Below are 13142 nucleotides of genomic sequence, written 5' to 3'. Positions count from 1 at the left end.
CATGGTGATGCATAGCAACGAGAGGGGAGAGTGTTGTCCACGTACCCTCGTAGACCGAAAGCGGAAGCGTTAACACAACGCGGTTGATGTAGTCGTACGTCTTCACGATCCGACCGATCAAGTACCGAATGCACGACACCTCCGAGTTCAGCACAAGTTCAGCTCGATGACGTCCCTCGAACTCCGATCCAGCCGAGTGTTGAGGGAGAGTTTCGTCAGCACGACGGCGTGGTGACGATGATGATGTTCTACCGATGCAGGGCTTCGCCTAAGCACCGCTACGATATTATCGAGGTGTAATATGGTGGAGGGGGGCACCGCACATGGCTAAGAGATCAATAGATCAATTGTTGTGTCTATGGGGTGCCCCCTGCTCCCGTATATAAAGGAGCAAGGGGGAGGCCGGCCGGCCCTTGTTGGCGCGCCAGGAGGAGGAGTCCTCCTCCTAGTAGGAGTAGGACTCCCCTCTTTCCTACTCCTACTAGGAGGGGGAAAGGAAGGGGGAGAGGGAGAAGGAAAGGGGGGCGCCGCCCCCCCTCTCCTAGTCCAATTCGGACCAGAGGGGAGGGGGCGCGCGGCCCCTCCTGGCTGCCCCTCTCTCTCTCCACTAAGGCCCATAAGGCCCATTACTTCTCCCGGGGGGGGGGGGGTTCCGGTAACCCTCCGGCACTCCGGTTTTCTCCGAAATCACCCGGAACATTTCCGGTGTCCGAATATAGTCGTCCAATATATCAATCTTTATGTCTCGACCATTTCGAGACTCCTCGTCATGTCCGTGATCACATCCGGGACTCCGAACAACCTTCGGTACATCAAAACATATAAACTCATAATATAACTGTCATCGTAACGTTAAGCGTGCGGACCCTACGGGTTCGAGAACTATGTAGACATGACCGAGACACGTCTCCGGTCAATAACCAATAGCGGAACCTGGATGCTCATATTGGCTCCCACATATTCTACGAAGATCTTTCTCGGTCAGACCGCATAACAACATACGTTGTTCCCTTTGTCATCGGTATGTTACTTGCCCGAGATTCGATCGTCGGTATCTCAATACCTAGTTCAATCTCGTTACCGGCAAGTTTCTTTACTCGTTCCGTAATACATCATCTTGCAACAAACTCTTTAGTTGCAATGCTTGCAAGGCTTAAGTAATGTGCATTACCGAGAGGGCCCAGAGATACCTCTCCGACAATCGGAGTGACAAACCTAATCTCGAAATACGCCAACCCAACAAGTACCTTCGGAGACACATGTAGAGCACCTTTATAATCACCTAGTTACGTTGTGACGTTTGGTAGCACACAAAGTGTTCCTCCGGTAAACGGGAGTTGCATAATCTCATAGTCATAGGAACATGTATAAGTCATGAAGAAAGCAATAGCAACATACTAAACGATCGAGTGCTAAGCTAACGGAATGGGTCAAGTCAATCAGATCATTCTCCTAATAATGTGATCCCGTTAATCAAATGACAACTCATGTCTATGGCTAGGAAACATAACCATCTTTGATCAACGAGCTAGTCAAGTAGAGGCATACTAGTGACACTCTGTTTGTCTATGTATTCACACAGGTATTATGTTTCCGGTTAATACAATTCTAGCATGAATAATAAACATTTATCATGAAATAAGGAAATAAATAATAACTCTATTATTGCCTCTAGGGCATATTTCCTTCAGCAACTCACTCACATAATATGATGATGGGTGAAAGTTTCATATTTTTATGATTTTTTTGAATTAGTTATGCATGAAAGCCATTTATTGTTTTTCATGGTCCATGTAAATAATCGTGAGGACTAATTAACTAATGGACTAGCCACTCCCGTGTCGCTCATAGGGTGACACCGGGGCGTCCCAACCCTAGCCGCCCAGGCCGCCACCAGAAAAACCAAGCCGCCGGTAGCGGCGGCGGCCTTCGCCGCCGCCGGCGAAGGCGCCTCCTCAAAGCAGGTGACGCATTCCCCTCCATCTCCAAGGTCGGTCCACGAAAGCTCCGCCCCTCCTCGACTCCATTACGGTTGGCGCTTGTTTGGCTGTCAGGTTGTTCCCGCCGTGGCCGGATCGATCTGCGCAGCTCTCGGCCGCCTGCACGCCCCCCAACCTCATCCTCGCTGGATCGATCCACGGTGGCCTGCTCCTCGAGCTCAGATCCGAGTCGTGGGCAATACAGCAGGCGATGCGTGCCGGTCGCAGCTGCAAATGCGTGCGGCACTGTCGGCTTGCGGCAGCGCGTGCGGCTATGGGCTAGGCCTTGCTGGATGGCGAGGGGATGGGCGGCATGGCGGAGGCAGTGCCGAAGCTGCCTGTGGAGTGGTTGGATTCGATCCACTTTGTGGTCTGCTCGATCTGCCCGTTCTATCAGAGCTGGTGCCGGACGGGCCGTCATCGCCGGATCCGCGGTGATGAAGATGGCTGGGCTGTCGGGGTGCTCCTCCAGTGGGGCTCCGGCGTGATGGTGGTGCTGCCATGGCCTTGGGGGTCATCTGCAATGGCAGATCATGTGGCTCCATCACCTACGTCAGTCCGGTCGGCGGCGACGGACTCCCTACGGATTGCACTAACCATCAAAGGTCTTTGTGAGGGTCCTCTCCCTAGATTTGGTGGTTGTCTTCAGTGGGGAATTGCAAACTTCGGGCAATGACTTGACACAGAGGAATGGATGTGCAGCGACGGCCGTCTTACATCGCATGTAGTTGCTTGGATCGTGAAAAAGTGGTGGCGACAACACATAAGTGGCGTTGATGGTGGTGCTATTCGAGTGCCCTGTCTCGAGCTCCAAGGTGAAAGCCTAGGTCTGACTTGTGTTAGTTATACCTGGCAATGGCGAGGTTTTTACTTCATTACCTTGTTGAAGGCATTGTTTGGATATTCTCGGACTGGTTCTTCAGGGTGAAAACCTAGATTCTGACCTTCCGTGGTTGGATTTGGTGACGGCGGCGATCAAGCGCCTCTACCTTCCTGAAGGCGTTGCTATTGAAGAACCTCGTCGCTCATGTGATGTCATGAGATGGTCGGTGCGGATATGGTTATTGTTGTAGTTTGCCGATCACGGAACCGATTGGTTTGGGGTTCTTTTTCCTCTCTTTTCTCTTGCCCATGCTTAGCTTTGGTCTTACATGACTTTGCAATTCTTCGGCGAGTTTTTGTGTGTGTTGGTGTTGGCTGTGTGCATCCTAGTTATGCAGAGGCCGGGTGTGTGCTTAGTATGTTTGTATCCCCTTGATGCTTCATTTTGAGTTAATAAAATCCACCCTTTATCGAAAAAGTTATGCTCAACCCTAGCCCTCAAAACCCTCTCAAAACCCCTCAGAACCCCTCATAACACCATCTGAAACCCCGCATCCTTCCGAGCCGCTAGATCTCTGTTAGTGAATGGTCTGGATCACGCGCTAGGGCCACGTCACTGATCCGTGTGATGCTCTGTGATTGGCTGCATTCGACAACGCTGGATAACCCCCCTCTTCTCTGGATCGTTGGATCACTACGCGTTCAACGGTGTGGATCAGCATGCAATGCCACACTAGCAATCCACGGGCTATGCCCTGATTTGCTGTAGTGGTTTTTAGAGGATGCAGTGCCATGCAGTAGCCGTTTGTTTTTTACGCTGCGTGGGCTAGCCATTGGGCTCTGGTAAAAGAAGCCCACCTGTTAGACCTTTGGACTGAACGTTGCCTCCTCTAGCCAGGCCCTAGCCAGCAGGCTACATTGCCATGCATGCATGCACGGGCGGCACCCGCGGAGAAAATGGGGCAGGCGTGTCCCCTTGACCCACGACGGCACAGAGGCGTGCGGGACGTCGCAGCATGGCAATTGATGCACGGGATAGAAGAACGGGCAGGCGTGACCCCTTGACCCGCGACCAATGGCACAGACGCGTCGCATCATGGCTATTGATCCAGCGTTTGATGGCAACCTTGGTTTCCCACGCTCGTGTACACACCTCGATGGGGCGCCACCAAATGCCGCCCGCTCATTAATTCCACCCGGTGAAACGACTCAAAGAAATCAAAAACCACGTCGCACTTGGGCTATTTAAGCCACACCTATCGTCTTCCTCTCCCTCCTCATCCATACCCCCTACCCCATCCTCTCCCATCTTCCCTCCTTCTTCCTTCTTCTCCACAAATCAAACCCGATCGAGCCACCATGCAGTTCACCGGGGCTACCTACCGTGTGCCGCCCACCTTCCCCGAGAGGCTCTACCCTGCCGGAGTCCGGATGGAGAACACCCTACGGGTGTGGGCGATCTCGAGGTGGAGGGGGGCAAGGGGGCTGACCGAGTTCTTCCTCTCCGCCGGCGTCATGTTTCGAGTCGAAGAGGTCAGTAACAATGGCTATGCTATCGGGCTCATCGTGAGGTTCACCAACCCCTTCGACGCCTACTACCTCCTCGGCCATGTTTTTTGGTGTGGACGCGAGTTCATTGAATTAACTATGTACAACATCTTCACCGACTTCGACAGCGCCTTCCCTGCCGATGAGCGCATGCACACCTCCCGTACCCCACCGACGACGACGAGTGAAGGAGTTGGCCATGGAGGAGAGGAGTTGGCCATGGAGGAGTTGTCCTTGGAGCAAGCAAGCAAGCCGGTGGTGTTTTATCTTATCTAGGGTGTCGTTTTATTATTGTCGTGTTGGGTTGAACTATGAACTATCTATATAAGTTGTAATGGTACTATGTATGTCGTGCTTGGGACCCGTTTGTCTATCTTAGTTGTAATGTGGTACTATCTAGCTCATGCAATGCTACTACTTATGCTACTATATTGTGATGTGTTCTGTCTGTTTTTTCTATCTAGTTGATATTGGTCAGTTGATATATATTGTGCTTGATGTTCAATCTAGTTGATCTATGTGTTACTAATAAAAGGGGTAGATTCCACTATGGACATGCAAGTGTATGGGTACCCAATTTTTTTTGCAAAAAAAAACCATATCTTGGTGTGCTGCATGTATGCATGCATGTATCTAGGCCCTGGCTAATAGGGTCACCCTAGCTTGTAGGTGTAGGGTGCAAATTTTTGTGCAACCATGGACATGCAACTGAAATGCCCAAAAGAAATATTTCTGTGCTCCTAAAAATATTGGTTTGAATTTTACCTCTGGCCATTATTTTTAGAGCAAAACATGAACATTTTCTTGGACCTATTTCAAGCGAATTTTAACTTGATCATTTCCAAAAATGTTTTCTGAGGCTTTCACATATCCCCATCAAATTTGGTTTCACGGAGCCATAGACATGCATAAAAAGAATCACAAACAATAGTGGACAACCAACAAATATGTAAAGAAAAACAAAAAGTACAATACATACGGCCCAATATTTATTCGACGCAAAAAATTTGGCTAAAGAAAAAACAAGTAAAGAAGTATATGTTTGTTAAAGGTTTATTTGCCGAAGCAACATTTTATTTTTGAGGTTTTAGTCGAAGCATTTTTTTAAGGGATAATTAATTTGGTGCCCTTAGTTGTGTCCCACTCGGCAGGTTTACCCCTAGTTTCTGAAAACACATGTTCCTGCCCAAACCACTTTGCTCCTCTTATGCTTTTGCCCTTTGACCGTTTGACCATCACTTTGAAAACTTCATAAAAATTTCATACTAACTCAGAAAAATTCAAATAAGATATCAAAATGTTTAGAAAAGCATCACCTATATGTGCATGTCATTTGCATTCATGAAAAAAGTGTTCGTCAGTCCCCATCTCAGTTTTAGCTCATATGACCTTAGCATGAATAGTTAAATCTAAAAAAATCTAAAAATTCTAAAAAAAATTGGTGGCAAACTTTGACCAATGTTTTCAGTGCTTGCCAAGTTTCATAAGGGAATGACATTCGTGGAAGTCGTGGCAACAAAATGAAATTTTGGAGCATTGATTTTTGTTTTTTTGCCACGACTTCCATGAATGTCATTCCCTGATGAAACTTGGCAAGCACTCAAAACATTGGTCAAAGTTTGCCACCAATTTTTTTAGAATTTTTTTAGATTTTACTGTTCATGCTAAGATCATATGAGCTAAAACAGAGATGGGGACTGGCCAACACTTTTTCTATGAATGCAAATGACATGCACATATATGTGATGCTTTTCTGAACATTTTGATATCTTATTCGATTTTTTTTGAGTTAGTATGAAATTTTTATGAAGTTTTCAAAGTGATGGTCAAACGGTCAAAGGGCAAAAGCATAAGAGGAGCAAAGTGGTTTGGGCAAGAAGAAGTGTTTTCGGAAACTAGGGGTAAACCTGCCGAGTGTGACCCAACTAGGGGCATAAAATCAATTATCCCTTTTTTTAAACATGGGCGCCTCTATGCTATAAAACTGGGCTGGTGTGTAATACCCCGGATGTAACTTTCCATATTTGTAACTCCAACTCTTGCCATTTTCGGCTATGTGTTATGATATTCCCTCCGTGGTTGGGTTTTTGTCTTTTGTTTTGCATTTTGTTCATTTCATGCATCTCATATCATGTCATCATGTGCATCTCATTTGCATACGTGTTCGTCTCATGCGTCCGAGCATTTTCCCCGTTGTCCGTTTTGCATTCCGACACTCCCACATGCACCGGCGCACCCCTCTTGTTTCTTTACGTGAGCTGGTGTTGAACGTTCTCGGAATGGACCGAGTCTTACCAAGTGGCCTTGGTATACCACCGGTAGACCACCTGTCAAGTTTCGTTCCATTTGAAGGTCGTTTGATGCTCCAACGGTTTACCGGGTAACCACAAAGTCCTTTTGTGTGTTGCAGCAAAACCCCCCCTCCAAACAGCCCAATAACCCCTCTAAGTCACCTCCATGCTCTCGGTCGTTCGATCACGGTCGTGTGGGCGAAAACCGCACTCCATTTGGAGTCTCCTAGCTCCCTCTACCTATAAATATGTGCATCTCCCCCGAATTCCGGGTCCAAACCCTAGCCACCGCTCCCTCCGCGCGCCGGACACGTCCGCCCGGCGCCGGACAGAACGCGCCGCCGCCCCGAGCCAGTGGCAAGGCGCCACGTGGTAGCGCCGCCACCCCACCGCCCGCGGCCCGGGGAGCCCGCGTCCGGCCCCCGCGGCCCGAGCCGCCGCCGCCCGCGCCCGCGTCCGCGTCCCCGCGCCGCCTCCTCCCGGGTCCCGCGCCGCCGCCCTCGTCCTCCCGCTCGTCCGCCGGCGCCGCGCCCCGAGGCCGCCGTCGCCGACCTCGCCGTCGCTCCCGCCGACCGCCGCCGGCGCCTCGACCGCGGGCCCGCTCGCGCGTCCCTCCCGCCGGCGTCGCGCTCGCCCGCGCCCTTTGCCGCCGTCCTCGCCCGCCGGCGCCTCCTCTCCCCTCTCCGGCAAGAGCTCCGGCGAGCCGCCCGCCTCGGCTTCCGTGTGGATCCCGATCTAGACGAAGGTTGACTTTTCCCCCCTCTCGAAATTCCTCCAAGTCCCGAAGTTTTCATATTCTGGAGCCATGTTCATTGCATCATAACTCTTTGCTAACTTCTCCATTTCGTGCGTGTAATATATCGAAATGTTCGACTCGAGATGCTATTCATTTTGTTCCATTGTGCCATGCTAGTTTGAGTCCATCTTGATGCCCAAATCTCTGGTGCAAGAGTGCTATATGATGTTTACTGTTTTTACTTATCAGAACTTGGTGATTTATTATTTTTGTTGCAATTGAGGTGTGCATCTTATGAGTATGAGCTCTACATGTGTTTTGATCTATGCCATTCCATCTTTACAGAGGTGCATGCCATGTATTTTTGTGATATATGTGATGACTAACACAAGCATGCAAACTAGGCTTCGTGATGTTTCTGTTTTTAGGGACTTCGAATTTTGCCGAGTCTGTGACTGCTGTTATTTCGTTGACATGTATCCATGTGTTTACAGAGAGATCCATGCTTCTTTTGGGCATGTTCAGTAAGGATGTTTTGTAGATATAGGTGTGCTCTACCCATCCATGGTCCTTTTTGCAATTATGAAGTGCCCTAGCATGTCTTAATCTTGCTCTAGTTTTGCTATAAAATGTTTCTGGCAGAATGTTAACATGATATTCAATTTTGCCAAGGTTGTTGTAGTTGATCCATACATGCTATGAACTTTCTCTTGGCATGGTTAGTTTCATAAACATGCCATCTTGCTGTAGGTATGCTTGTTTTGTTATGCATTACTTTGTGGTGAGCGAATCAAGCTCACCAAGATGCCCTCATAATTTCTGTTGCTGTCATGCTCTGTTTTCTGCTAAGTCTGAAACCTGTTAACGAAACTTGCTATGTTTACATGGGTGCCATCATATCTTCTGTGCCTTTTTGGCTCATGGTCAGTAAGGGACTTTTGTTCTATGCATTTAGTAGATTCATGCCATGCCTTGTTATGCTATGTTAAGTTCCTGTAGCATGTTGATTGCTTGCTCTGAGCATTGCTACCTGATACAGTTTCAGCCATGTCCAGTAATTTCACCAAGTCTGTGATCCTGATATCTTTTGCACTTTTGCCATGCTTGTTTGAACCTGTTATTGTGTGATCTAGCTGTAGCTCAGTGTTCATATTTTGTCAAGCATCTCCTGTAGATTACTGCCATATGCTTTGTTGCTATGTTGGAGTGTTGTAGCATAGTTACTTGATGTATTCTAAGTGCTATCATGCTTTTAATCGCAGAATCGTGTCATTCTTGTTTTGCTTGCCATTTGCAAACCGTGCATCCGGTTCCGGTGATCTTTATATCGATTTCGACCGAAATCATCTCATATTTTCAGTGGCATACTTGGTTTGCCAAGTTACTGCCTTGTTCATTATTTTTCTTCTGGAGCACGCATATGCATCGCATACCACATCTCGCATATCATGCATGTTCTGCATCATGTTGCTTGTGCATTTCCCGTGATTGATTATGGTACCGTTGCTTGTGTTCTTGTTTTGGGTAGTGCCGGGAGACGAGTTTGTGAACGAGGAACCTGTTGAGTACGCTTACGAGGATCAAGCTTTCGACAACTCTGAGAACCTTGCAGGCAAGATGACCATTCCCTCGAAATCACTTCTATCTTTGCTTTGCTAGTTGTTCGTTCTATTGCTTTGCTGCACTACCTACCACTTGCTATATCATGCCTCCCATATTGCCATGTCAAGCCTCTAACCATCCTTTCCTAGCAAACCGTTGTTTGGCTAAGTTACCGCTTTTGCTCCGCCCTTCTTATAGCGTTGCTAGTTGCAGGTGAAGTTGAAGTTGGTTACATGTTGGAACATGGATATTTTTTGGAATATCACAATATCTCTTATTTAAATAATGCATCTATATATTTGGTAAAGGGTGGAAGGCTCGGCCTTATGCCTGGTGTTTTGTTCCACTCTTGCTGTCCTAGTTTCCGTCATACCGGTATTATGTTCCTTGAGTTTGCGTTCCTTACGTGGTTGGGTGATTTATGGGACCCCCTTGACAGTTCGCCTTGAATAAAACTCCTCCAGCAAGGCCCAACCTTGGTTTTACCATTTTCCACCTAAGCCTTCTTCCCTCGGGTTTTCGCGAGCCCGAGGGTCATCTTTATTTAAACCCCCGGGCCAGTGCTCCTCTGAGTATTGGTCCAACCTGTCAGTCGCCGGTGGTCACCAGGGGCAACTCTGGGCTGGCCTATCAGAAGCTTGGACAATCCAGTGTGCCCTAAGAATGAGATATGTGCAGCTCCTATCGGGATTTGTCGGCACATTCGGGCGGCTTTGCTGGTCTTGTTTTACCATTGTCGAAATGTCTTGTAAACCGGGATTCCGAGACTGATCGGGTCTTCCCGGGAGAAGGTTTATCCTTCATTGACCGTGAGAGCTTATAATGGGCTAAGTTGGGACACCCCTGCAGGGTATCATCTTTTGAAAGCCGTGCCCGCAGTTATGAGGCAGATTGGAATTTGTTAATGTCCGGTTGTAGAGAACTTGTCACTTGACTTAATTAAAATACATCAACCGTGTGTGTAGCCATGATTGTCTCTTCTCGGTGGAGTCCGGGAAATGAACACGGTTTGAGTTATGCATGAACGTAAGTAGTTTCAGGATCACTTCTTGATCATTTCTAGCGTCGCGACCGTTGCGTTGCTTCTCTTCTCGCTCTCATTTGCGTATGTTAGCCACCATATATGCTTAGTGCCTGCTGCAGCTCCACCTCATTACACCATCCTTTCCTATAAGCTTAAATAGTCTTGATCTCACGGGTGTGAGATTGCTGAGTCCTCGTGACTCACAGATTCTACCAAAACTGTTGCAGGTGCCGGCGATGCCAGTGCAGATGACGCAACCGAGCTCAAGTGGGAGTTCGACGAGGAACGTGGTCGTTACTATGTTTCTTTTCCTGATGATCAGTAGTGAAGCCCAGTTGGGACGATCGGGAATCTAGCATTTGGGGTTATCTTATTTTCATTTGGTTTTGACCGTAGTCGGTCCATGTGTGGATTTTGGATGATGTATGAATTAATTTATGTATTGTGTGAAGTGGCGATTGTAAGCCAACTCTCGTTATCCCATTCTTGTTCATTACATGGGATTGTGTGAAGATGACCCTTCTTGCGACAAAACCACAATGCGGTTATGCCTCTAAGTCGTGCCTCGACACGTGGGAGATATAGCCGCATCGTGGGCGTTACATGGTGCCCCTACGCGGATGGGCTTGTCTCAATTTGGGCCCGGTTATTTTCTCACGACCCAACATCTATTTGGCAGCAAGATTTGTTTTTCTGAATTTGGGGGGTGCGCACTCTGTTAACTGAAGAACAAGAACAGAGCATGAACACTAGATATCTCTGCTTCGATTCAGTTACAAGAACTTGGCAGGGCGCACATATCGCATCCTATTACCAGAATATCATTGGGTCTGAATATCATTACCATAATTCAGGCTTTGCTTCACACAAATTCAAATTCAGCTAACAAATGATCCCTGACTTACTGAAACTACTAGCTAGACACAATAACTGAAACTAGGGACCCTTGACTCTGAAATTAGCTTGACAAACAGACTGAAACTGTAACAATTTTTAGCGATTGATGAACATCAAGTAAAAGAAACCCATAGCAATGACATAGCAATAAAATGCTCCAGCCATCATATTTGCTTGCTGCTTCAAATCGATCAGCTGCTTTAGTTGCTTGCCCATTTTCTTCAATTCACACTTCAGTTCAGCACTGTCCATCATCGGATCGGCTCTGTCCACCAAATGTGAGGTGTGTTCCACACCAAGCTGCCCCCCAAAATTGAAATTGAGCTCTTGTGTTGAAGCGTCGAATTTCAACCTCTCAACGTACTCATCGAGCCACTTGAAATGTCCACATTTGTTCAGAACCTGAAAAACAGGGTAAACAGGGGTCGACGGCGGCATGAACCCTAGATCAGATCCACCGCCCAAATTCGACGGAAAAATAAAGAAATCGATCCAGCTGCTTGGTGCGGTACACGGATCTAACCTGCCCCGGTTGTGGCTTGCTCAAGCATTTGACGAACTCGCGCCCACGGTTGCCATTTTCCTCCTTCACACAAGTCAAACGCTTTAGAGGCTCCATGCGCGGGCAATCGGGGCATCTTGTCAACGGCACTGGACCGTAGTGCGGCCATGATTGGCGGGAGGCCGAAGTTGAGCTAGACATCACTCGCCGGCGGCATGCTTCGTTGCCGGAGAAGAGGAAGAACAAGGTGGGGGAAAGGGGAAGGGGGAAGGGCAGGCAATGGGGGGTGGGCTGGCTCGGGCTCATGGATGGCTCGGGTCGGGGCATGCTGATGTGGATAAGTTGTGGGTCCCGCACGCATGTGAGTAAGTGGTGGGTCCCACATTCAGGTGGATAACTGATGGATCCCGCGTGTCATAACTCAAACCACTAACCCCTTATGTTTGCATTTCATGGTTAAATAAGGTCATGTCGCATTGGAGCTATTGTTGGCTGTAAATAGGTCACACCAAAGATATTTTTGTCAACTACGTTGCTCCTCATTCAATTCATCTCAAAGACGTCGCACAAGGGCTATAAACCCATGGATCGGCGGCGGGGAACCGTCGCCCGTGCGGATCAGGGAAGGTGGCATGAGTACGCTGTAGTCGGTCGCCACTTCGTGGTTGTAACTCGGTGTGTGGTTGTCTTGGCCGTCGGAGAGTAGGATGACGCCGGTAACGGCGTTCCTGTAGCGGCGACCGTCGATCACCTTCGCGGTCTCGCGGAGACCCTCTTTGATGTTCGTCCCGCCACCGGCGACCAGGGACCCCACGGTGCGCTCTGTCGAGGCCTTCCCGGCACCAGACAAGCCCGTGAGGTAGGTGAGGCGACGCTCGGTGCCCGAGAAAGACACGAGGATCAGCTTGTCGACGACAAAACCCATGGCCTGCTTAAGCAGCGCAATCTTGTGGCCAACCATGCTCCTGCTGACGTCGAGCATCATCACGAGATCCAAAGGGGGGCGCGCCGCCTTGGCCGCAGCTGGAGCCAACGCGGGAGCCTGGGCGTGCACGAGCACCGCGAAGCCGTCGCGGCTGGCGTCCTCGGCAATGGCGGGGATATTTGCAGTGCGTCTTGATGAACATCAACCCGCCACTGTCAATCGTCTCGGTGGCGGCTACGCCGACGGCTGCGGGTTGCGGTTCGAGAGGCTTGTCGTCCTCAAAGAGCAGCTCCTGGGTGGGCGCCATGCCCGGCACGTCGCTCCACGGCGTGAAGCAGAGCGGGCAGGAGCTCTGGCGGTGGACGCACCGGAGGTGAAAGCTGTGCGAGCACTCAGCCGTGAAGGTGGCATTGGCGCGTGGCCGCGGCCCATATCGCCATGACAGACGACGCACCTCATCTCCTTGGGTTCAACCGTCCAAACCATCTTGGATTCGCCTACTATTTCCGACGAAAAGAAAAGAATAACTTTGTTCATGCGTGGTAGTGCAATTGCAGAAAAGCTGTGAGATTTAACGCCATCGGATCATGGGAAATTGTTTGCATGATCCCTAACTATACGGGATTAATTAGTTGTAATCCCTAACTACATGCGTGTATATTGGGATAGAGATCAACGAGTAGGATTCCAGCATCCTTGGCTTCGTGAGCAAGCAAATCTCACAACACGTCATTATAGAAAAAAATTATGGAGATTATAAGATTTGTTGCACATGAATGTTTTTGTTTTGTTTTGAGAATGACTTTTTAAAAGAAT

The 13142-nt window shown here is 48.9% G+C and overlaps 1 pseudogene; it reads right to left on the bottom strand.

Moving 5' to 3' along the window:
• The window catches only part of LOC109778821 (E3 ubiquitin-protein ligase WAV3-like), a 34833-nt pseudogene extending 22200 nt beyond the window's left edge, over positions 1-12633 (bottom strand).
• Positions 12634-13142: the final 509 nt, after the last annotated feature.

The sequence above is a fragment of the Aegilops tauschii genome, chromosome 5, assembly GCF_002575655.3.
Source record: "Aegilops tauschii subsp. strangulata cultivar AL8/78 chromosome 5, Aet v6.0, whole genome shotgun sequence".
Classification (NCBI taxonomy): domain Eukaryota; kingdom Viridiplantae; phylum Streptophyta; class Magnoliopsida; order Poales; family Poaceae; genus Aegilops; species Aegilops tauschii.
The sequence above is the reverse complement of the archived record's forward strand: the minus strand, read 5'-3'. Positions and strand labels throughout refer to the sequence as shown.